Here is a 25639-nt window from a genome sequence, read left to right on the forward strand (position 1 = left end):
GATTTCTTAAAAGTAACAATAGAAATGAGAAATCAAGGGATTCTTCATAGTGCTTGAGAAAATAACTATGGAATAAAAATAGTGTACTAAACTAATCCAGCTTTAAAAAACAAGAATAAAATCATAATATGTTCAGGTAAAAAAAAATCAAATATTCCACTAATAGGCTGAATTAAAAAATATATTTCGAGGAGAAGGAAAATATGGAGAAAATGCAAGACATAAAAACAAATAGTAAGAAAAAGTTTTGAACATTTATTAAATCTAGACAAATGCTATCTGGTTTAAAGCAATATTAATGCTGCTACTTAAAATAAAAAGTGATTTTTAAAGAACAGTAATAAAGTACAGGAAATTAAGAGCATATAAATTAGAGGATATCAGGTCTTTATGAGGTCCTTATATTTTAGGGGGGAGGAAAGGGGCTAAAAATAGGGTTTAAGATATTGTTAAGCTTTGTACTTGAGTAACCAAATATGCATGATAAAAGTTCAGGAGGGATCACTAAAACAGTAGTAATATTAAGATTAATTCTAAATCTAGTTTGAAATTTTAACATGTTAAACTTTGGGCTTCATTCAATATTCATGATATAATTTCCAGACTAACCTCTAAAAGGGTAGAAATGGATGAATTCAAAACCTGGTGAATTTTTTTTAATGTGGAAAAATGAGAAAAATAAACTACAGCAACTCAAAAAAACCACAACCAATCCTGAAGAATGCAAGAAAGGGAAGAAGAAAGAAGACAGGGATAAGTAGAAATTATAAACTTGATCTTAACTTGCTATTTAAAAGACAGAGATAATGAAATTGTATTTTTAAAATCCTAGCTTATAAATATGAATTCAGAATATACCAGCCTTGATCCCTAAACAGCTCATAAAGACTTCTATAGCATAAAGACACACATTTTTTTTTTTAAATCAAGGGAATGTAAAAGATATACCCAGGGTACTATCAACAAAAGGTAGCTGATGTCTGAATATTAGTATCATACAAAGAATGCGTTAAGACAAAAGCATTATCAGGAAAAGATAATTATTATATAGTAAATAATAAACAGTTCAATTCACCAATAAGATAAAAAATTAAACTTGTCTTCATCTACTAATTTAACTCTATCTACAATATATAAATCAAAAATGCATAGAACTGCAAGAAGAAGGCAGCCTGGGTGGCTCAGCAGTTCAGTACCGCCTTCGGCCCAGGGTGTGATCCTGGAGACCCAGGATGGAGTCCCAGGTCGGGCTCCCTGCATGGAGCCTGCTTCTCCCTCTGCCTGTGTCTCTGCCTCTATCTCTCTCTCTGTCTCTCTCATAAATAAAATATTTTAAAAATTTAAAAAATTAAAAAAGAACTGCAAGAAGAGGTGCCTAGATGGCTCAATCGGTTAAGCATCAGATCATGATCTGAGCTGAAATCAAGTAGCCAAACTAGGATGTACATGGGAAGGATTAAATAGTAACTGCCTCACCTGGGAAAGACATAAAAATTAAGTGAGGTAAATAATATAAAGGAAAGTTGCTGACATATGGAAAACAATCTGTGGATAGGACAAAAAATAGTATTCTTTTAACTGTGTTAAAATATGTTATATTTTACCAAATCCTTCACCCCTCCCTCCCTATTGCTTATGAAACCTCTTGGGTTTAGAATCAAGGGTATAGAAGATTAGGGTATTAACTGTAGGGTTGTGTGTTTGGTTTTTCTGGGGGATGATTCTACTAGATTCTGGATAATGCAGACACTCTTCAGCTATCTTTAGTATGAGGCTCTTTGCCAAGGGGAGGGCAGAAAGGAAAAGCAGAAATTGGGAAGTTATTGTCAGGTGAGAAGGTAAATCAAAGCCACCAGATTGTGATACTCAGAATGATCACAAAGAGTCAAATAAATAGGTCATTCTTCTTATTTTTTTCTTTTAAGATTTTATTTATTTATTAATGAGAGAGACACTTAAAGAGAGGCAGAGACATAGGCAGAGGGAGAAGCAGGCTCCCCGCGGGTTACCCGATGTGGGACTTGACCCCAGGATCCCAGGATCATGACCTAAGCCAAAGGTAGACGCTCAACCACTGAGCCACCCAGGGGCCCCCAAATGGGTCATTCTAATAATAATTTGAGCCATATATTATATTTAGATTGTTCCAGATCTTAGCAGTGGAATCAAAATGAGTATTGAACTCTGATTTTAAATGTGCATTACCTTTTTACTATGTCACATGTATATCACAGAAATGCTTTTTAGTGTCATTTCACATATCTGAGTATTTTCTCTAGGTCCCTCTGCTAATTCCTGGAAACGCTCCATTCAGAGTTGGACTCATAATCAGATTTGGCCAGTCAATACCAAGGCAACTGTCTGTATGTTTTCTTTCCACTGTATCACAGGATGCCAACACACAGCTTAAGAAACAGTCAGGAAAATGAAGCCTGTTTCTTGAGGGCCTGATTAAGCAAGACAAAGTCAATTAACATCTGATTCCTCACAGGTTTCTGCAAGCAAATTGTTGCAATTACCCAAAACCAGTGAGCAAATTGTGAGATAATTAAAAGGGGCAGTCATGGTCCTGCCACTGCTGTCAGAAATTCCGTAAGAAGCTGATTAAGGCACATTTTTAAACATGCGAAGTTTGCTGCAGGAAAGTTTTCCCCTCTAATGACAATGTACATATTAAAATACAACTGCTCTATATTTTATGTAATTTTAAGTACATTTCAAGTGTTATGTGCTTATTTGCATTTTGTATTCTTAACAATTTACTGTTTTCATTTGCATATAAAATAAATGCAACATCTTTACAAAGTGTGTGTAGTATATACACCGTTGTCACAGCCAGGACATTTTACAGCTCTATGGAATAAAAGATAGACTCCACTGTTACTGTTTATGGTCTGTAATAGGCAACATAAAAACAAACTCCACATTAGTTATGTAGACAGCATACTTTTATGAGCCTGTTAAACTTTGTTTTCACAGGCTACTTAGTCATTTCAAACTAGAGCCTAAACAAACTACCCATATATTTACTCTGTTTGTCACCAAGAGTTAAGATTTGATCTCATTATGTAGGTGGTCATTAATGCAGAATTGCAGACATTTCTATATCATGTTTACAGAAGAAGCTACCAAGAACCAAAATGGAATTGCACCAGCAGATAGGAGGTGACAAGATTTCTTTCTTAAAGTGGCATCTTCAATGAGCCTTCAGAGCGGACAGAAATCAGGTTTTCCAGCTGAGATGGTTCAGATAAAGATTTGTAATCCTGCAGTTATAAGGACTTATTAAAAAAAATCCACCCCTATCTCTAAAGGGGAGGGAGTTGTAAATTGTTTGCTCAGTTTTGCATCTTTGCACTTTGAGATAATTCAGTGAAATCTGTTGTCCATTGTTTTTCAAAGGATACACAACTGATATATGCTCTGAAGAGTATGGCCAGAATGATGAATAAAAGGCAAATCGCATGGAAAACATTTTCAAAGTAATATAGGCTTGTTTGGGGTTGACTTCCTGGAAACGATAATGTGCGTACAGCTAAGAAGGAGGTAAGTTAAAGGTGTGGATGTCCAGAAAGTGCTCCAGGCAGAGGGAAGAGTGGTATAGAGACCATAGGTAAGAGTGGGCCAAACACTTAAGAGAAACAAGCAAGAGGCCAAAATGACGAGAGCAAAATAAAGCATTTGAATTTTCTAAAGGAAATTGATGTGACTGAAATATAACTTATGTGGCAATTATTTATTAGGATGATACATCTTTTTATAAGAGCTGCTATTTTATCCACTCAAGAGTTGACAGTTCTTGGAAATTTACTTATATTCATTCATTGACCAAATGCTGAATGCATACCTACTATGAGCTAATAATGTAGGGCATTGGGTTGTATTAATGAAAACAATAGCCCAAGACTCATATTTTAATGTCATTGACCAATGACCATGGCCAATCAGGCTGTATCCCAAATTTAAAATAGATTAATACTAGAAATTCTATTTTTGTAGCACATCTCATGAATACATCAAAAGAGAAATCTCTCCATAGATGTCTAAGATAATGAGTAATTTAAAAACTGACATGTAATAATAAAATAGGAACGATAAAAATCAGTGGGTGACAAAATACTTAAACATAAATGGAAGAATTCCCATTATAGTCAGAAAAGAGCCAGGACAGCCATCATTACACCAATTATTCTAGAAGTTCTAGTTAATGCTGTAAAACTGACAACCAAAAAAGGAAGACTACATGTCGCTCTTTGTAGATGAATTATTCTACCTCATGAAAGCTTATGAGAATGGAGTAATTATTAGAAATCATAATCAAATCTCATAGGAAGCTTTTCTCCCCCCCCCGCAAATACATACAGATATCAATAATTTCCCTATACATGCTAGAAATAGCCAGCTTGAAAATATGACATCCATACACTAAGAACTAGAAGAAGTTATGGGAAATTAAAGCAAGGATTCAAATAAGGTACCTTTAATTGAGACTACTCAATAATATATTCTCTAAAATTAGCTTATAAGTGTTTGGTAGTTACAGTTAAAATCTGATTTGGTATTAACTGGTGAGGTGGTTTTTTAGTTCATCTAAATAATAATAATTTCGGTACAGAGAAGAAAAATGGCGAAATTAGGGGAGGGGTAAAGGACAATAAAACTACAAAAATTAAAATATGTGATATAACCCAAAGAATAGAAAAGCTGGACTAACAGAAAACCCAGAAGTAGACATATATGTGTAGTTCATTGATAATAGTTAAAAAGTCAGATCCATGAAGAACGGAGTCACCCATAAACAGTGCCTTTCTTAGACAGCTTGTACTAGAATATCATTCCCTTGTGCTTTAAGCTCACTGATGGAATCAAACATCATCACTGCTGAGAATTTCACCTTCCTTCTGGGGCCAGCAAGGATAAATTCAAACAATGAGTTATTTCATAGCAAAAAAAAAAAAATCCCCCCAAGACAACAAAAAAACCAAAAATATAACCCACAAATACATACACACACATATTCACTCACACATACAATGACCAAACTCTCAAATTAGCTTTTTCTGTAAAATTTTGTCATGAAAAGTACTATTTGATTAAGTCAAGAAGGTTGTTTTTTTTTGTTTGTTTTTTCCCGCCTCACTTTCCAAATGCCATGGACTCCTGTAGATTGGCCCTAAGACTTCCATTACCAGAAATGGCTCCTTTATCACAAAAGTACTTAGGATGTCCATATTTGGAATGTGAGATGGATTGCATGGCATTAAATATCAGTTATATTGGTCTGAGGCATCCACAAACCAACGATTGCCATGACGCTAACATTGGTCAACCCTGACTTTTTGGCATTTAATGGACTCTGCCATCAGATCTTCCGCCACCGTGGCTACACAATGCAGGGGACACTGGGTGGATGCCTGAATGATCTTATTTTGGTCTAGAGAAATAAAAAGTTAAAGTGTTTTATCTTACTTGAGTTTAGACTATCTACTCAGTACAAATAAAGAAGCACCCATATACAAGTGTATGCACACACATACACACATGTCCAAAGCTCATGTGTTTGTATCACCTAAATGAAAGTTTTTCCTAACACTTTAGAACATACACATAATGTGGACTATGTAATATTGCATATAATGTAATATGTGCATTATGGGGACTACGTAATAACAGGTACATATGAATGTGTATATATCACACACACATGTACGATAAACACACACACCCAATACATATATATATGATATATATATATAAGATATATATATAAGATATATATATCTATATATATTATATATATAGATATCTTTTAAGAGAATTCCCTGAAGTCTATTTGTTTCACATCAAAGGGCACACATACTATTTAGAGCTTTAAAAACAAATTTTCCCATTCTTCCCTCAGAACGTTTTTGCCACCTGTTCATCAGGTTGGGAGGCTGGAGATTAGAGTAGAGGAAAATGTCCTCTTCTAGGAAAAAATTCCCTTCTCAAGTTAACTCATAAAATAGTTAAGTTGGATGCAGGGATGAGAGTAAAATACAACTATTCAATAGATTTAATTCAATAGATTTAAATTTAATTAAAATTTAATTTTTTAAAATGTCCCTCTAGGGTGGACATTTGTGGTTGAGATCCTGCCTTTGGCTCAGATCATGATCCCAGGGTCATGGGATCGAGTCCTGCATCCGGCTCCCTGCAGGGAGCCTGCTTCTCCCTCTGCCTGTGTCTTTGTGTCTCACATGAATAAATAAAATGCTTAAAAAACAAAAATAAATAAAAAATAAAAATAAATAAAATGTCCCTCTAGAGACATTTTAACTACAGAGGATCTTTTAAGAACCTTCACTATAGAGACTCTTAAGAGACTCTTAACTATGGAGGACAAACTCCGGGTCGCTGGAGGGGAGGGGCTAAATGGGTGATGGACATTAAGGGCACTTGTGATGAGCACTGGGTGTGATATGTAAGTGATGAATCCTAAATTCTACTCCTGAAACCAATACTACACTATATATTAACTAACTTGAATTCAAATAAAAACTTGGAAAAAAAAAACTTTTTCTTAAAGAAAAAAAGAAAATACAATGTTCCTCTAGAATTTACAAGCCCAAACTACATTGAGCTATAATTACAATAATTATCCAACTAACAAAAAGTCACAGTTACCTGGAATAGCTTTGGTTCTCAACTTGCCAGGGTGCTTATGGTAATTTTTCTCAAAAGAATCTTTTCTATATTTAACAAGTTTTAAATAATGACTAGATGTGCACCTAGGAGGGAGACTGGGAGATCATGATTTCAACCCCAGCCTAACAAGATTGTGTCACAGTTTCTATTAACCTTTTGCGTTCAGCACCCAATCATCCTGTGGGAAATGCACAAGGGCAGAGGAATAAGCAGGATGAACTCATTGATCCCTAGGAGCCAAAAGAATATAGGATTTAAAGATTTGTTCACTGATTTTGAACAGAGCTATTAACAAAAGTCTACTCCCACATATAGTCACCCCCCCCCTTCCTGAAGGAACTGAATGAATAGGACACTGATTCAATGTGTGGCTGATCCAGAGCAAGGCAGCAGAGGTACCTGTCTGTGATTTTCATTAGTGTTGGGCTGAGTCTGCCTCCATTGGTTGTGGCCAGAGTATCACATTTCCCTTTAATATTTCTAAACCACTTTGGCTCTTTGAATGTTTCACCTTAATGCTCCAGCTATCTCAACAGTACATATAAGCTCGATTAAGGTTATCCGAACATGTAACCTCTCCAGGATTGTACCTCTTGGGTCCTCATCAAATCTGCTTTGTCATAGAGCAGACGGATGAAACGAGCGTGTTACTAAGAAGGAAAGAAATCGGTCCAACTTCTAATAGGCTTATGATTCATCCTTTGACGGCTCACAGGCCTTTCTGGACAACAGCGATTGGCCATCTGGTTTCATTGGGGATGATAAATTCAGCAATAAACATGACTCTTGGTCTTCTGTCCCTCTAAACCCAAGTCACAAATATTGTGAGTCAGATGTCCCCACCCAACAACACAACAGCTCCTTAGCTCAAATGCTCCTTTGACATAGCCCATGCCACCCAACTTCAATTATGCCTGGGCTACATTTCTTTTGGAGGCACTACAGGATTTTTTTTTCTCTAACACACCACACACACACACACACACACACACACACACCACACACCACACACACACACACACACACATTTTTTTTTTTTTTAAGGAGGCAGAGGCATCCAGCCAAATAAACTACGTTAAGCAGTGGGTTCCATTTTAGGTGTTGACAGTGTATAATAAATCCAGGCCTACCTAACATTTACAGGAACGTTATAAAATGAGTGAAATGGCATGAGCTGGTTGCCAGGCCAACCAGACAAACACAATAAACAGGCAGCAGTGACAGGAGTAAGTTACACCATCTCTCCGGTCTGAAATATATCACTTTACATTAGTCTTTGACCACTTTGAAAGCTCTTTGTTTTATATTTTTCAAAATGCTCTTTTACAGCATAGATTACCATTAAATCTTTTCAGATGAGGAAGTTTCTTTTTTTTTTTTTCCTGGACTTGCATAGCTCTAGAAAGTGAACATTTATTTTTATTTTAACTCTAATTAAAAAATAAATTCAAGCCTTAAGAACAATGTTAAGGCTCAAATCCTAAAAGTCCCTTCTGGCAGATTAAAAAGAAAAAAATTTTCCCTAGACTAGAAAGAAAATAAACAATAACAGTAGTTAGTACACTTCGTTGGTTTAAAATGTTCTGTTAAAATGGCAGCTTTTTGCAGTTCTATTTAACTCTTTAAAAGTCAGTCTGCATTCTGAAATATTTTCTCTCCTAATGAAGAATTCATTTTATTATAAACATGGAGTTCTAGAACATTTTAGCTGGAAGGATCTTAGAAATCATCAAATTACTCCTTGATTTGGCAGAGTAAAAAAAAGAAATAGATAAATTAGGGTTTTAAAAACTAATCATTAAAGATAATGACATCTGATTTCTGCTATTTATACTCTACAAAAGTATTTACTTTTATTCCTTTAGCCAATATTCACATAAGTGAAATAAGCTCTCCCTCACTTATTTTCAGCTTCGGCTTTGAACAGCAAAGTAAAATAGAATGATTTAAAATTTTCCATACAAAATGAAATAAAACTATGCCTGTAAGACATATGTAGAATACTTTTAAAACTCAGTTTAACTAAATTTGTTTGACCCATAGGAAATATTGCCAGATTATCAACTATCCTGAAAGGCATGTTTGTGGATAGGGTGACCAACTTGTCCCAGTTTGCTTGAGACATTCCACATGTGAGCCTGTGCTTCAGAAAACCCCTCAGGTCTGGGCAGAAAGGTACAATTGGTTACCTATTTGTGCAAGTAATTTATTTATTCTCCTTGTTTTTCAATACAGTTCAATAAGATAAAAACGTATCTGTAAGTTACTCTGAGGAAAATTTCACCCCTACCCCAAAACATGAAAAGTGAGATAAGTTCTGTGCTGGTGGTTAATTTCTTAATAATCAATAGAATCCATATTTCAAATCTATTTCTACAGTTGGAGTAGTAGGTTTAGTACGAGGCACTCAGAATATAGTCAACCTATGCATCATTTCAAGTTTCTAAATTGTAGCTGTATCAGCAGAAAAAAATTCACTGGATGATGGTCTGGAAGAAACTAGCCTAGTTTCCCACTGACTAGTTTATCATTTCTCCACCTGTACTACCAGGACTTGGTTTTAAGGAAAACAACATAAACATTAGGGGAAATCAGAAACAGAGAAAGGACAGCAAGGCTAGAGGGAGCCCTTTGGGAACTTGGTACAGTACATCATAAATCTCCAATGCTCCTTAGAAATAATACCATGTAATGCTTTGAAATCTCCAAAATAGATCGACATTTTAGTATAAATGGTACATTCGTTTTATCAACTGGAGAAAAGGCATTGTTCTTGCTTCGTGTGGGCAGAATTATAAGTCAGCTCTACAGAGATATATCTCTTATGTTTCATTTTTGAATTCTCTATTTCTGTCCTGTAATATGCAGCATGACATCTAACAAAGCTTGAGAAAATTTTCTGATCAAAATGTTTCCACTAAGGAATAAATGTATGTAGATTAACTGTACTAATAGTCCAGGTTCTTCATGCCTTGCTGTTCCTGCACTCTTTGCCACATGACTTTGAAGTTCCATTTTATAAATTGATGGGTCTATTTCCTCATCCTTTGTGATGAATCTGTGATGTACTTTAGTCAACAGAATGCCATAGAGTGAGGATGCACCAGTTCTAAGCCCAGACACAAAGATCATATGCATGTCTATGTTCTCTCTCTTGGCCCTCTACCTCTGCCATGACAACACGTCTGTGCTAGTCTGCTAGAGAATGAGGAACACAGGCCCCTGTGCTATGATTCCTAGCTAATAGCTATCAAACAGCCAGGCCATCGACTGATCCCGTTGGAGACTGAAAACCATCCAGCTGAGCCCAGCCTAAAAGAGTAACTAACTCCTGGACTCAAGATTTTTCAGATGCTTATTGTTGTGAGCTGTTTATTTTAAAGGTGGTTTGTTTTATACTATTACTATGATAATAGATGACCAGTAGAAAGTCAAGAGGCCCTGAATCCCACCCTCATCAAAATACACAGACTCTAAAAAATTACAAAGGAGTTGTGGTGTTGATACCTCCTAATACCATCTGGGGGTTTGACTGCAACTTAACTGAGCCCATACTCTAAGCCAGTCAATGCTCACATGCTTCCTCTTGGCTGCTTGATGATCCTCCCTGAAGTAACAGTACCTCAACATGTACTCAGGCTTGGCCATCGTGGCCACAAGGTATGTTTACCTGGCAAGTCATTCCAAAAAACAAAAAACAAAAAAAAAAAAAAAAAAGAAAAAAAGAAAAAGAAAAAGAAAATCTGATTTCAAAAATCACACACATACAACACAAATAGACTGAACATCCTCCATGAAATCTCAATTTTATCAGCATATACCTATAGATCCTATTGTATTGGTCCAATGCCATAATGAGCCTCTAGATTTCAAGAATGCAGGGAGACTACTTGAGAAGGCAATTGGCAAATGTCTTTTTAAATTTTAGGCTATGGCAACTGACTACCACAGCTAGAGCTAATTAACCAATTGATTAATCAATACACTGATGCTAGAGCTCCTTCCATGACCAGCATAACAACTACACTTCCAAAGATACTGATTTCAGCACACACACTAGAATGCTGCTAAAAGATATAATGTCCATATTTTAGTGGACTTAATTTCTAAGCTATTATTGCTAACTCTCAATTCTCTCTGTTAACTGGGTTCTGTATACAGTATCTAGTGAAGAAATATTTATAACTTAAATTTCCTGATCTTCAGCATTACCAGAAGTTTGGCACATACAAATTGCTTGCTTTGTTAAATGGATACAATAATTATGAAATAACAAAGAGAGATGATTAAATGTCCTATATGAAAATATAACTTACTTTAATAATTAGGCACACTGAAGCATGCCTGGGTGGCTCAGTAGGTTAAATGTCTGACTCTTGATTTCAGCTCAGGTTTGTGAGACTGAGCCCTGCATCAGGTTTCATGTTCAGTGCAGAGTCTGTTTGGGATTCTATCTCTCTCTGCCCCTCATCACACTTGCCCTCTCTCTCTCAAATAAATAAGTGAATAAAAGCTAAAGAAAAATAGACATATGATCATTGTAAAAAATAAAATATAGGATAACATTAGAAATATAAATATAGGGGCATATATAAATAATAAATATAAAATAAGACCTGAGAGAATGCTGACAAGCTAGAGAAGATGAATACTTCTTGGGCTATGAGAGGACAGACTTTCTAGCCTCCTGTAACTACTTTGACATCATTCTTACCACATCTTATGGCCATTTCTGCTGTGCAGCTTCAAATGAAAAAGAAATACGTAAAACAGATTGCCTGTTGACCAGGCATGGCCACTCCCATTCTTGAAAACTCCCTCAGAAAATAAACAGTAATGAAAGGGAACTGAAAGTGGGAAGAGAGGGGAAAAAATGGGGAGAAAGGACAGTATTGAATGTCATGGACTGCCCTGAAATACAAGAAGCCTTGTTTTCTGATGCCCAAGTTTGACAATATTTCACTTAAAATGTTAAAGGAATAAATGGTGAGCTGTCTAAACTGTTTAGCAACAGAAACTGCTAACTAATCAGTCTGTGTAGCTGTTCACAGCAGACTAAAGCTGCCTTAGTGCATAAACCCATTCTCAAGTTCTGCTCAGGTTCATCTCTACGTGTTATTTCCCTCTGCCACCCTTCCCAATCCTTGCTCACCATGCTGTTTGGAAATCTCTAGAGGAAGGGTGGAGTGAGCCCCATGACTCCTGCTCTCTTGCCATTTTTAGCTGCCTGCAACCTTTCCTGGCTGCCACAATTTATAGACTTGGGCTCAGTGGCCTTGCCAAATAACAAGCGTCTGGCTCATGAACCCTGAGGTGGACTCCCATTAAATGGAAACGTGTCCACTCCACCATAGGAAAGCAAAGAAGGGGCTTGAAATGTCAATGTGTGAAAAGTCAAGGTTAATGGAGTGCAAGATTTTTACAAGAGAACCACCACCCTGCAATGACTAATTAAACTGAGTGAGGTCCAGATGGCAAGCATCTTTAAAGATGCCAATTATAGATTCAAATGTTTTTGTGTGACACTGTTTTCCTAGAAAGATTAAGGAGGAATGACGACTTGCTTTTGGTGTTAGGCACCATTTTATTCCACTGGAGATCTGGCCAATGCCTGCCCTGGGCTGCCCCTGTGTGCACAAGTGATGCTAACTTCATAATAGATCCTGGGCATAGAGAACATTTAAGAATCTGTGGCCAGTCCAGAAAAAGAGAGTGGATCCTGTTGAAGAATCGGCTTGCCCACATTTGTATTGCCACACTCCTGCACAGTTACTGCAGGCTGGGACAAGTTGGAATGAAGTGTACCCAAATTCTTCGCTGAGACACAGAGAAGTCACATCGATCACTTTTGTCTTTTACTGAGTCTCATATTTAGATAGTATTCCTCAGTCTATTATTTTGCTCAATAGCCCTGCACAGATGGATACTATAGATTGGTATCAAAATAGTTCATGTTCTGGGCACCTGGGTGGCTCAGTGGTTGAGCATCTGCCTTTGGCTTAGTTCATAATCCCCGAGTCCCACATCAGGCTCCATGCTCAGCGGGGAGCCTGCTTCTCCCTCTGCCTATGTCTCTGCCTCTGTGTGTGTGTGTGTGTCTGTCTGTCTGTCATGAAAAAATAAACAAAATCTTTAAAAAAATAGTTCATGTTCAAAGCACTTTAACAAACTCTGTATGAGACTGAATTAAAAATGTTTCCTTGCTATACGACTTTTCAGCTCCTTTATCTCACAATGATATACCATCAACTTCTGAAAAAGGATGAGATAATGTATATTTGTTCTACCTCTAACACACATGTATACACACACACACACACACACACCCATCAAGGGCTTTCAGACTTTAAATTGTTAGATTTAAAAAATGTTTGTGGATGTAGTTTGAGAGCAATACTAGATAATTAAGGTTTCCAGGAAGAGGAAAAATGACAAATCTGGCATTTGGGGGCATTATTCTGGCAAAGGCATCAGGATATCATGAAACAAAGTGATAAAGCAAAGAGATTAGCTCAGTGTTTGGTTTGTTTCTCACTATAATCCTTATATTAGATGTTTAAAGACTGCTAAAAAGGGAATGAAAAGAGAAGCATGGATGTAAAGCAAACTGAAAGGTTTGTGGAACTTTCTATACCCTGAGAGCAAGGAAGAGGTCAAAGATGACTCTGAGGTTTCAAGACTGGAGAGAAAATATATTAATAAAAGTTGGAGTGGGGAACTGGAGAGAAATGCAGGTTTGTACTGGTGGAATTTGAAGGAATGGGAATCTTTTGGAGATATAATGGTAACATGGAGAGAGAGCCTAGCAAAATTAACACATAATGCTCAGACATACAATTTGTTCCAAAAGGAAGGAATGTTAAGCTTGTGGTGTCAATGATGGACCTGCAGAGTTATCCTGCATGATAGGAAAGCACAGTAAAAATGACAGCTGAGAAAAACTTGAAGGGCTAGGGGGGAAATGTTTTAAGGGGTATTCTTTGACTCCATGGCCACCTAAAGGAATCATATAGAGATTAGTGTGTGTACACTGTGTGTGTGTGTGTGTGTGTGTGTGTGTGGTGGGGAGGCAGTGGGGAAAGGGGTGTTGTTTGTGCTTGTGCATGAATAGTTGCTAAATAATATTTTCCATAAGGAAACATGGAAATGAGTTGACTTTCATGGAAGTTAATAGTAACAACTTTGGTTAGTATTACTGAGCATGAATTAAAGTCCCAGAAATACTTGACCTAGAGAATCATTAAAATAACATTATGCAGATACCACCCTTTCCTTTAGCCAACAATTGTATCGAGGTATATTATACATATCTTAACATCTATCCATTTAAAGTATAGAATTAAATGATTTTTGACAAATTTACTGTGCTGTGCAACCATCACCACAATCCTGTTTTAGAACACTTTCTCATCCCAGTAAGATCAAGACTTACAGTTAATAGCTGCTCCCAACCCCAGCTCTAAGCATTTACTTTTTTCCTCTCCGCATTTTCTGCAGATTCCATTCTAGCCTTATCTTCATCTGAGAAAACATTATCTTTTCCCTTGTTCTAAATAAAATTGCTCCAGTCAGTATGCAAATAAGAAATAGAACGTCTTTGAAACACAAAACAACAACCCAAAGTAGCTGACACTGAAACATAGTACCTTACAGAATGGAAGATGGGAGATGTTTCTTACACTAAGTTCCTGTTTTCCATGCTCAAAAAAAAAAAAAAAAAAAAGTAAACAAGGAACTAAAGGTGATGCTTCAGTCTAAGAAGTAAGATCCTTTAAGAAACTCAGTACAGGATCTGAACAACAAAGTCAATGAACTAACCAAACACAATAGTAACAGACAAATACAAACTGATGGTTGCCAGAAGAAAAAGAAGTGGAGGATGGATGAAGTAGGGGAAGGTATTAAGAGGTATAATATTCCAGCTGCAAAATAAATAATATACAGGGATGTAATTTAGAACATGGAGAATATAGTCAATAATATAGTAACAACTTTGCATGGTGACAGATGGTAACTAGACTTATTGCAGTGAACATTTTATAAGTACATAAATATCAAATCACTACGCTATACACCTGAAACTGACACAATATTGTATGTTAATTATTTGAAGGAAAGAAGGAGGGAAAGAAGGAGGGAGGGAGGGAAGGAAGGAAGGAAGGAAAGCAGGAAGGCAGGAAGGAAGAGGGAAGGAAGGCAGGAAGGAAGGGAGGAAGGAAGGAAGGAAGGAAGGGAGGAAGGAAGGAAGGAAGGAAGGAAGGAAGGAAGGAAGGAAGGAACGAAGGAAGGAAGGAACGAAGGAACGAAGGAAGGAAGAAACCTGGCATCAGTAAGAAAATAAGTGATGTTTTACCCTGGGCTGAGTTTTCAGACATCACTAGCCTGGCTAGGTTAAGTTTGCAGAAAACGACATTTGGCATTCTCCAGGAGAAAGCCTGATAGGCAACTGCATTGCAAAGACAGCCGCTGTGGTCAGCAAGGTATTCTGATTTGGCCCAAAGTTCGAGAAGAGGGTAGAATTGGGCCACATGGAAATTGGCGCTCAGAGGAATTGCATCTGGAAGGCGAACTTTCCAGGCTGCTGACGGCTCAAAATGTCAAATTGTTTGAAAAAACAAACACTCTGACATAACAGATCCATGCAATGAAGTTTTCAAGATGTTCTCAACAGAACATGCAGCAGTTGGCACAAGAAACCTACTCCCCAACCCCCAAATACTGTCCCAATAACCAAAAGAAGACGACAAAACTTTGAGACTTACATAAAGTTGTTGGAAAACCAATTCCACTGGATAAATTTCCCCTGCTCTTCCATTCATACAGTAATAATTGAATATTCTCTGTTAGACTCAACTTTTTTTTTTTTTTCAAATGGCCCAGCCTCCTACATGTGGTATGTGTGCATTCCTACCCCCTGAAAGGACACAGTCTAAATAGTCTACATGTATTGAAACATTAAGCCTTACAGATACCACAAAGGCTCAGACAAAAGTAAAGAAACTTGTTCAAAATTACCTGTGAATGGAATATTCCTTCGATGAGCTGATAATCGATAGTTGAGCCCATAAAGCAGCCATTGGACAATCGAGATAAAAAGACAGTTGGTAAGAAGTATGAGATGGTAAAACTTCTGGGAATTTCTAAAATACAGTCGAACTACACAAAGTATGAAAGTGAGCTTATTCTTTCAGAAGATATTTGTGGTTCACTGGTAGGCTGCTTGGCATTTCAATTGTGGTTTCTTTATTCTCACTCATCCTTAAAAAATGTGATGAGTGTAATAAGCTTTGTATCCATTTTCAAGGCACAGTGCGTAGAAGTCTACCCAGCTCCTATCTGGCAAGCGCCTTCCTGCTTCTGCAAATTTCTTTCACCACTCAACCCTGTGCCTGGCCTTCCATTATCTTCCTCAGCCACCTGTGTTACCATTCTGGTATCAAATCTTTCAAGCTCCAAAGTGTTTTTCAAATGTCCCATCTTCTCAATTTTGTGCTGTGTCTGTATCAATGATTAATAAAATGAAAGTCTGAGAAATATGAGCATGTATGCCTTGAAAATGTCATGTGTATTAGGCACTTTAATTTTTCAAAAATTTCAGCAATGAAAAGAAGGCAAAGAAATCCCAATGCAGGGGAAAAGCTAAGTGGTATCCATCTAGATATGCTCCATATCTACTTTTCCTATGCTTTTTTGTAGGGAGGGGGGAACATTTTTGTATTATTAAGATTTTTCTCTTTAGAGGTGTTCAAGGTTCACTGCAAAACTGGGGAAGACACAGATTTCACGTAGGGTCTCTCTCCCCAACACTTACACAGCCTCCCTCACTGTCAACATCCCCCACCAGAGAGGCACACATTACCACTGAGGAGCTTACATTGACACATCATTGTCACCCAAAGTCCATACCCCATCCTGTACGTTCTATGGGTTTGGACAAAAGTTTAGTGACAGGTATCCATTAATATGGGTAAAAAACTGATCTTTTTGCCATCTCCACAGTCTTGCCTTTTCCAGACTATCATGTAGTTGGAATCATACAGTATGCAGGCTTTCAGATTGACTTCTTTTCACTTCTTTTTCACTTGGCAACCTGCATTTAAGTTCCCTTTGTGTCTTTTCATGACTTCATGGCTCATTTCTTTTTAGCAATAAATAATATTTCATTATCTGAATGGACCACAGTTTATCCACTTACATATCGAGGGACATCTTGGTTGCTTTCAAAGCCTGGCGATTATGAGTAAAGCTGCCTTAAACATCTGTGTACAGGTTTTTGCGTGGACATAGGTTTTGAATCTCTTTGGGTAGTTAGCAAGGAGCAGAGTTTGCAGGATGATATGATAATGGCATGTTTCATTTTGTAAGAAACCTTCAGACTGTCTTCCAGCGTAGCTGCACCATTTCACATTCCCACCAGCAATGAAGGAAAATTTCTGTTGCTCCACATCCTTGCCAGCATTTGGTATTATCAGGGTTCCTATGATTTTAACAATAATATCTGGGGGCATGTCCATCTGATGGGTTAATAGGACTATCAAGAAAAATTGCTTTGGAAAAACAGACAAAGCAAACTACCATGCCTAGAAGTTAGTCCTTTCTATATAAAAAAATAATAATAAAAAAAAAGATGGTCTCATTTTAATTTTAGGTTTTTCCTTCTTTTTCATTTGTTTGTTTTTAATCACATGGATAAACATGATTTTTTTAGAAATAAGAAGAAAAAGAAGAAACAAAGTACAGAGAAACAAGAGTAAAATTCAGCCATAACTCTACCTCCCAAAGTAAAAGAAAAATACTACTAGTGGTTTTGGTTCATATCCTTCCAGAAACATAACCTGTGTGTCCATGCACATGCATGCACATGTGCACACACACAGACACACAAGCATACAGGGTTTCTATTAGCTCTTGCTGCATAACAAATCATCCCAAAACTTTATGACTCAAAATAACAATCATTTACTTAGTTTATATCTCCTCAGGTCAGCAATTTGGGCTAGGTACCTGGGAGATTCTTCTGCTGCTGGTAAGTTAAGGGACTCCCCTTCTTGGAATTGCCTAGGGGTAAGTGGCCCATAAGTGTCTCATTATCCAGCCAATCTATCCAGCCTTGTTCTCATGGTGGCAGTAGCAGGGTTCCCAGGAGAAGCAAGATGGCAAGTCCAGTATATAAGCCCTTTCTGAGCACCTCATTTAACCATGTAAACCTGTGGTCTGTGGGCAACACAATTCACATGGCCAATCCAGAGTCTGGGGGTGCAGAAATAGACTTCATTATCTGATAGGAGGGTTTGAATTGGGAGAATGTGTGTCTACATTTGCAGTCATTCATAATCCTGCCACCAAGGGAGTGAGGTACTGCTAACATTTTGATTTATATTTTCTTCAAAAACATACAAACCCACACTAAATTAAAATGTATTACAAGTGAGCCCGATAACAATACATATTGCTCTACCTCATTGTTGTATTTTCTTGATAGTGAGGAATTTTATTTTTTATTTAGTGTTTATTTACTTTTTTAAAGTAAGCTCTGTGCCTAAAGTGGGGCTTGAACTCGTGACTCCAAGATCAAGAGTCACATCTTGACCGACTGAGCCAGTTGGGCACCCCCATCTCATTGTTCTAGATAACTGCAGAATGTCGCTCCATTAAGCTGTACCATAATGTATTTGAGCTCCATCCTGAAATTCAACTTTAGAACATTTCCAATTTTTCTCTATCGGGCTGTCAGAAACAACTCTGTGCCTTCATCTTTCCATCTATCCACGATTATTTTCTTACATAGTTCCTCAGTTAGTTTCTCTTCACTTTCCAAGGCTCTCAAGAAATGCAGCCTTTGTTCATTAGGAGACATGGGAAAAACAGAGCTGGAAGGATGGAAATAAAGGCCAGGATAAAACCCTGACGGTTCATTACAAACTTGTCACCAATACTAAACAAATTAAAATGAAAAAGTAAAAGTAAACATAAAGATAACAATAAAATCATCCTGGAATCCCACTTGGTTGCAAAGAAAAATTTGTAAATATATTCTCAGCTGCTTCTGCTGCACTTAACATATTGTTTAAAACATGCAGTATGGGACTGTTTTCTACTTATTTTGCTGATATCAGTCCAGGTTGCTGGAGCATTTCCTTTAGCAACATGTTGGTCTCTTCCTCAACACATCCTGAATCAGCTGCCTCCAGTTCTTACTAGGTCTGGATACCTGGCCTCACCTACCTTCACTGTCTCTCCCATCTGACTCCAGAATCTAGAAGAGATCAATTTACCCAGTTGGATTTCACTGGCAGTGATAATCTTAGTGTCATGGTTCAGCCTCCCCACCTGCTTTTGGGTCTTTTCCAACTCACTAAGTACTTCCTCGTCAGTTTTTTTCCGTTTCAAGAACAAGGGAAAATCTCTAACACTTGATGTGCACCTGTATGCTGTGGGCACTCAACAAGCAAAACAGGAGAAGAAATAAAATAAACACCTTATTATAGTCAAGCTGGACTAGGTCCAAGGAGATGTCTAAAAGCTTTTGTCTGCAGAAAACTGAACTCTTAGGGCTGATAACGGTGATTGGACGTCAAAGGTATAATAAGAAATAAAGTTCTTTGAAAACAAACTGCAAACACCATAAAATTGTATTGTTTTCAACTTCCCCAATGAGTGGCTTTGTTATGTGTGTATATTACAGCAGACTGCTATGCCAACGGAAGACAAGAAGATTCTAAGCTTGTCATGTGTTTATACATGACTTCCGGAATTAAGGTTGCATGCATGAATTTTTTACTCACCCTGCATAATCAATAGGGTAAATTTGGGAAAAGAGAAATGTGAAGGGCTTAAAAATATGCTTCTTTTTGCTGTTTTTCTTCATAGTGTGATAGTTGCAGTTTCAAAAAAAAATCATTCTTTCCATTTTGTTTTTAAACTTTCCGTGGCTATTTGTCAGGCTCCCAATTCCTATTTTGTATATTTGGTGTTTTATTTTGTTTTGTATTGATTTTACTAGAGACATAAGGTAAAACAATGCTATGTTGGGTGATTAAATTTGCTCTTTTATAAAGGACTCCTGTATGGAAAGATTAAGACAACACTAGGATGGAAGACCTAAAATACATTTGTGACCTAGTGCTATAAGATTAGAAAGGTCATTGAGATTTATTTTAATGCAAATAGTACCAGATGGAAGTCATAAAATAATTACATGATTTACTTATTATTTCTTATCCAAAATGATGATGAAGATTAGAATGCAATCTTACTGTCTGAGTTGTCATTTATCATTACTCAAGATCTTGTTCAAAATAAAATGAAAGGTATCAAAGTATCTGGTCAAATCCCTAATTAGTGCTTAGTATCTATCAGATCACATTTTCTCCCCCCCCCCAAAAAAAATAAGGAATGCCTCCATTCATGGAGAAAGACCAGTTTCATTTTAAGCATGATTCCTGATGTCCATGGCAAGTCTGCTGACTGAAAAGAAAGTGTTTATTGATTCAACCTTTCCATAACCCTCTACTAAAGTAAACATGTCTGAGACAACTAAGCAAAACATCAAATTTCACTCAACTACCATGTGGCCCTCTTGCTTAAAGAACTTGGCATGGGCCACTCTCCAGTCAAGGCTTCAGTAGTACAGAAGATCTGCATTTTATATGTATCGTAATCCCCCACACGATTTTTTTCTCTTCTGTCCCCCTTCATGTCCCTCCCATCTTCAATTAATTGCTGGGGGCTAAAAGTATAGTATCATCTTCACGAGGTACAAACTGTTGTAATAACATGTCGGTTTCATCTCATTACAAGTTGGTATAAGCATCTTCCTAGGAGATGAGAGAATAGGTCTGCATAGTTTCATCATCTTTGGAAAATTTCACTTTGTTGCTAATGCCATAATCATGCATCACCCATGACTTTCAGGTCTGATCCTAAATAAGAATTTTTTATTTTCAATGTCAAAAATCCCCAATTAAACATCATGGCAATCTGTACTGAACCCCAGATTTTATTCTTTTTTTTTAAATTGTTTTATTGGAGTTCAATTTGCTAACATATAGCATAACACCCAGTGCTCATCCCTCCAAGTGCCCCCCTCTTTGCCCATCACCCATTCACCTAAACCCCCCCACCCACTTCCCTCTCCACTACCCCTTGTTCATTTCCCAGAGTTAGGTGTCTGTCATGTTTTGTCACCCTCACTGATATTTTCACTCATTTTCTCTCCTTTCCCTTTATTCCCTTTCACTAATTTTTATATTCCCCAAATGAATGAGACCATATAATATTTGTCCTTTTCTGCCCAGATGTTATTCAACATGGGAAAATTGAACTATCTTCACATTCTTTTTTTTTATGGTAAAAACTGATTTTATTTTTATTTTTTTTATTGGTGTTCAATATACTAACATACAGAATAACACCCAGTGCCCGTCACCCATTCACTCCCACCCCCCCGCCCTCCTCCCCTTCTACCACCCCTAGTTCGTTTCCCAGAGTTAGCAGTCTTTACGTTCTGTCTCCCTTTCTGATATTTCCCACACATTTCTTCTCCCTTCCCTTATTTTCCCTTTCACTATTATTTATATACCCCAAATGAATGAGAACATATAATGTTTGTCCTTCTCCGACTGACTTACTTTACTCAGCATAATACCCTCCAGTTCCATCCACGTTGAAGCAAATGGTGGGTATTTGTCATTTCTAATAGCTGAGTAATATTCCATTGTATACATAAACCACATCTTCTTTATCCATTCATCTTTCGTTGGACACCGAGGCTCCTTCCACAGTTTGGCTATCGTGGCCATTGCTGCTAGAAACATCGGGGTGCAGGTGTCCCGGCGTTTCATTGCATTTGTATCTTTGGGGTAAATCCCCAACAGTGCAATTGCTGGGTCGTAGGGCAGGTATATTTTTAACTGTTTGAGGAACCTCCACACAGTTTTCCAGAGTGGCTGCACCAGGTCACATTCCCACCAACAGTGTAAGAGGGTTCCCTTTTCTCCGCATCCTCTCCAACATTTGTTGTTTCCTGCCTTGTTAATTTTCCCCATTCTCACTGGTGTGAGGTGGTATCTCATTGTAGTTTTGATTTGTATTTCCCTGATGGCAAGTGATGCAGAGCATTTTCTCATATGCATGTTGGCCATGTCTATGCCTTCCTCTGTGAGATTTCTGTTCATGTCTTTTGCCCATTTCATGATTGGATTGTTTGTTTCTTTGGTGTTGAGTTTAATAAGTTCTTTATAGATCTTGGAAACTAGCCCTTTATCTGATATGTCATTTGCAAATATCTTCTCCCATTCTGTAGGTTGTCTTTGAGTTTTGTTGACTGTATCCTTTGCTGTGCAAAAGCTTCTTATCGGGATCCCTGGGTGGCGCAGCGGTTTGGCGCCTGCCTTTGGCCCAGGGCGCGATCCTGGAGACCCGGGATCGAATCCCACGTCGGGCTCCCGGTGCATGGAGCCTGCTTCTCCCTCTGCCTGTGTCTCTGCCTCTCTCTCTTTCTCTCTGTGACTATCATAAATAAATAAAAATTGAAAAAAAATATTTAAAAAAAAAAATTAAAAAAAAACAAAAGCTTCTTATCTTGATGAAGTCCCAATAGTTCATTTTTGCTTTTGTTTCTTTTGCCTTCGTGGATGTATCTTGCAAGAAGTTACTATGGCCGAGTTCAAAAAGGGTGTTGCCTGTGTTCTTCTCTAGGATTTTGATGGAATCTTGTCTCACATTTAGATCTTTCATCCATTTTGAGTTTATCTTTGTGTATGGTGAAAGAGAGTGGTCTAGTTTCATTCTTCTGCATGTGGATGTCCAATTTTCCCAGCACCATTTATTGAAGAGACTGTCTTTCTTCCAATGGATAGTCTTTCCTCCTTTATCGAATATTAGTTGCCCATAAAGTTCAGGGTCCACTTCTGGATTCTCTATTCTGTTCCACTGATCTATGTGTCTGTTTTTGTGCCAGTACCACACTGTCTTGATGACCACAGCTTTGTAGTACAACCTGAAATCTGGCATTGTGATGCCCCCAGATATGGTTTTCTTTTTTAAAATTCCCCGGGCTATTCGGGGTCTTTTCTGATTCCACACAAATCTTAAAATAATTTGTTCTAACTCTCTGAAGAAAGTCCATGGTATTTTGATAGGGATTGCATTAAACGTGTATATTGCCCTGGGTAACATTGACATTTTCACAATATTAATTCTGCCAATCCATGAGCATGGAATATTTTTCCATCTCTTTGTGTCTTCCTCAATTTCTTTCAGAAGTGTTCTATAGTTTTGAGGGTATAGATCCTTTACATCTTTGGTGAGGTTTATTCCTAGGTATCTTATGCTTTTGGGTGCAATTGTAAATGGGATTGACTCCTTAATTTCTTTCTTCAGTCTCATTGTTAGTGTATAGAAATGCCACTGACTTCTGGGCATTGATTTTGTATCCTGCCACGCTACCAAATTGCTGTATGAGTTCTAGCAATCTTGGGGTGGAGACTTTTGGGTTTTCTATGTAGAGTATCATGTCATCGGCGAAGAGGGAGAGTTTGACTTCTTCTTTGCCAATTTGAATGCCTTTAATGTCTTTTTGTTGTCTGATTGCTGAGGCTAGGACTTCCAGTACTATGTTGAACAGCAGTGGTGAGAGTGGACATCCCTGTCTTGTTCCTGATCTTAGGGGAAAGGCTCCTAGTGCTTCCCCATTGAGAATGATATTTGCTGTGGGCTTTTCATAGATGGCTTTTAAGATGTCGAGGAATGTTCCCTCTATCCCTACACTCTGAAGAGTTTTGATCAGGAATGGATGCTGTATTTTGTCAAATGCTTTCTCTGCATCCAATGAGAGGATCATATGGTTCTTGGTTTTTCTCTTGCTGATATGATGAATCACATTGATTGTTTTACGGGTGTTGAACCAGCCTTGTGTCCCAGGGATAAATCCTACTTGGTCATGGTGAATAATTTTCTTAATGTACTGTTGGATCCTATTGGCCAGTATCTTGTTGAGAATTTTTGCATCCATGTTCATCAGGGATATGGGTCTGTAATTCTCCTTTTTGGTGGGGTCTTTGTCTGGCTTTGGAATTAAGGTGATGCTGGCCTCATAGAACGAATTTGGAAGTACTCCATCTCTTTCTATCTTTCCAAACAGCTTTAGGAGAATAGGTATGGTTTCTTCTTTAAACGTTTGATAAAATTCCCCTGGGAAGCCATCTGGCCCTGGACTCTTGTGTCTTGGGAGGTTTTTGATGACTGCTTCAATTTCCTCCCTGGTTATTGGCCTGTTCAGGTTTTCTATTTCTTCCTGTTCCAGTTTTGGTAGTTTGTGGCTTTCCAGGAATGCGTCCATTTCTTCTAGATTGCCTAATTTATTGGCGTATAGCTGTTCATAATATGTTTTTAAAATCGTTTGTATTTCCTTGGTGTTGGTAGTGATCTCTCCTTTCTCATTCATGATTTTATTAATTCGAGTCTTCTCTCTCTTCTTTTTAATAAGGCTGGCTAATGGTTTATCTATCTTATTAATTCTTTCAAAGAACCAACTCCTGGTTCTGTTGATCTGTTCCACAGTTCTTCTGGTCTCGATTTCGTTGAGTTCTGCTCGAATCTTTATTAACTCCCTTCTTCTCTTGGGTGTAGGATCTATTTGCTGTTTTTTCTCTAGCTCCTTTATGTGTAAGGTTAGCTTTTGTATTTGAGTTCTTTCCAGTTTTTGAATGGATGCTTGTATTGCGATGTATTTCCCGCTTAGGACTGCTTTTGCTGCATCCCAAAGATTTTGAACGGTTGTATCTTCATTCTCATTAGTTTCCATGAATCTTTTTAATTCTTCCTTAATTTCCTGGTTGACCCTTTTATCTTTTAGCAGGATGGTCCTTAACCTCCACGTGTTTGAGGTCCTTCCAAACTTCTTGTTGTGATTTAGTTCTAATTTCAAGGCATTATGGTCCGAGAATATGCAGGGGACAATCCCAATCTTTTGGTATCGGTTCAGACCCGATTTGTGTCCCAATATGTGGTCTATTCTGGAGAAAGTTCCATGTGCGCTTGAGAAGAATGTGTATTCAGTTGAGTTTGGATGTAAAGTTCTGTAGATATCTGTGAAATCCATCTGGTCCAGTGTATCATTTAAAGCTCTCGTTTCTTTGGAGATGTTGTGCTTAGAAGACCTATCGAGTATAGAAAGAGCTAGATTGAAGTCACCAAGTATAAGTGTATTATTATCTAAGTATTTCTTCACTTTGGTTAATAATTGATTGATATATTTGGCAGCTCCCACATTCGGAGCATATATATTGAGGATTGTTAAGTCCTCTTGTTGAATAGATCCTTTAAGTATGATATAGTGTCCCTCTTCATCTCTCACTACAGTCTTTGGGGTAAATTTTAGTTTATCTGATATAAGGATGGCTACCGCTGCTTTCTTTTGAGGACCATTCAAATGGTAAATGGTTCTTCAACCTTTTATTTTCAGGCTGTAGGTGTCCTTCTGTCTAAAATGAGTCTCTTGTAGACAGCAAATAGATGGGTCCTGCTTTTTTATCCAGTCTGAAACCCTGCGCCTTTTGATGGGGTCATTAAGCCCGTTCACATTCAGTTACTATTGAGAGATATGAGTTTAGTGTCATCATGATATCTATTCAGTCTTTGTTTTTGTGGACTGTTCCACTGAACCTCTTCTTAAAGGGGAATTTTAAGAGTCCCCCTTAAAATTTCTTGCAGAGCTGGTTTGGAGGTCACATATTCTTTTAGTTGCTGCCTGTCTTGGAAGCTCTTTATCTCTCCTTCCATTTTGAATGAGAGCCTTGCTGGATAAAGTATTCTTGGTTGCATGTTCTTCTCATTTAGGACCCTGAATATATCCTGCCAGCCCTTTCTGGCCTGCCAGGTCTCTGTGGAGAGGTCTGCTGTTACCCTAATACTCCTCCCCATAAAAGTCAGGGATTTCTTGTCTCTTGCT

At 37.6% G+C, this 25639-nt stretch overlaps 1 long non-coding RNA gene across 7 annotated transcripts in view; it reads right to left on the reverse strand.

Annotated features, from left to right (window-relative positions):
* The window catches only part of LOC140607066 (uncharacterized), a 571123-nt gene that overhangs the window by 174997 nt on the left and 370487 nt on the right, over positions 1 to 25639 (reverse strand). The window contains exon 6 of one of the 7 annotated variants that reach the window (XR_012009219.1): positions 4793 to 4898. The exons of 5 other annotated variants lie outside the window; for them this stretch is intronic. This is a non-coding gene — a long non-coding RNA (uncharacterized lncRNA). Of the gene's footprint in view, positions 1 to 4792; positions 4902 to 25639 lie in introns of all 7 variants that reach the window. One more of the 7 variants, XR_012009218.1, reaches the window with a different exon arrangement.

Source organism: Canis lupus, chromosome 16 (genome assembly GCF_048164855.1).
Source record: "Canis lupus baileyi chromosome 16, mCanLup2.hap1, whole genome shotgun sequence".
NCBI classification, from domain to species: Eukaryota; Metazoa; Chordata; class Mammalia; order Carnivora; family Canidae; genus Canis; species Canis lupus.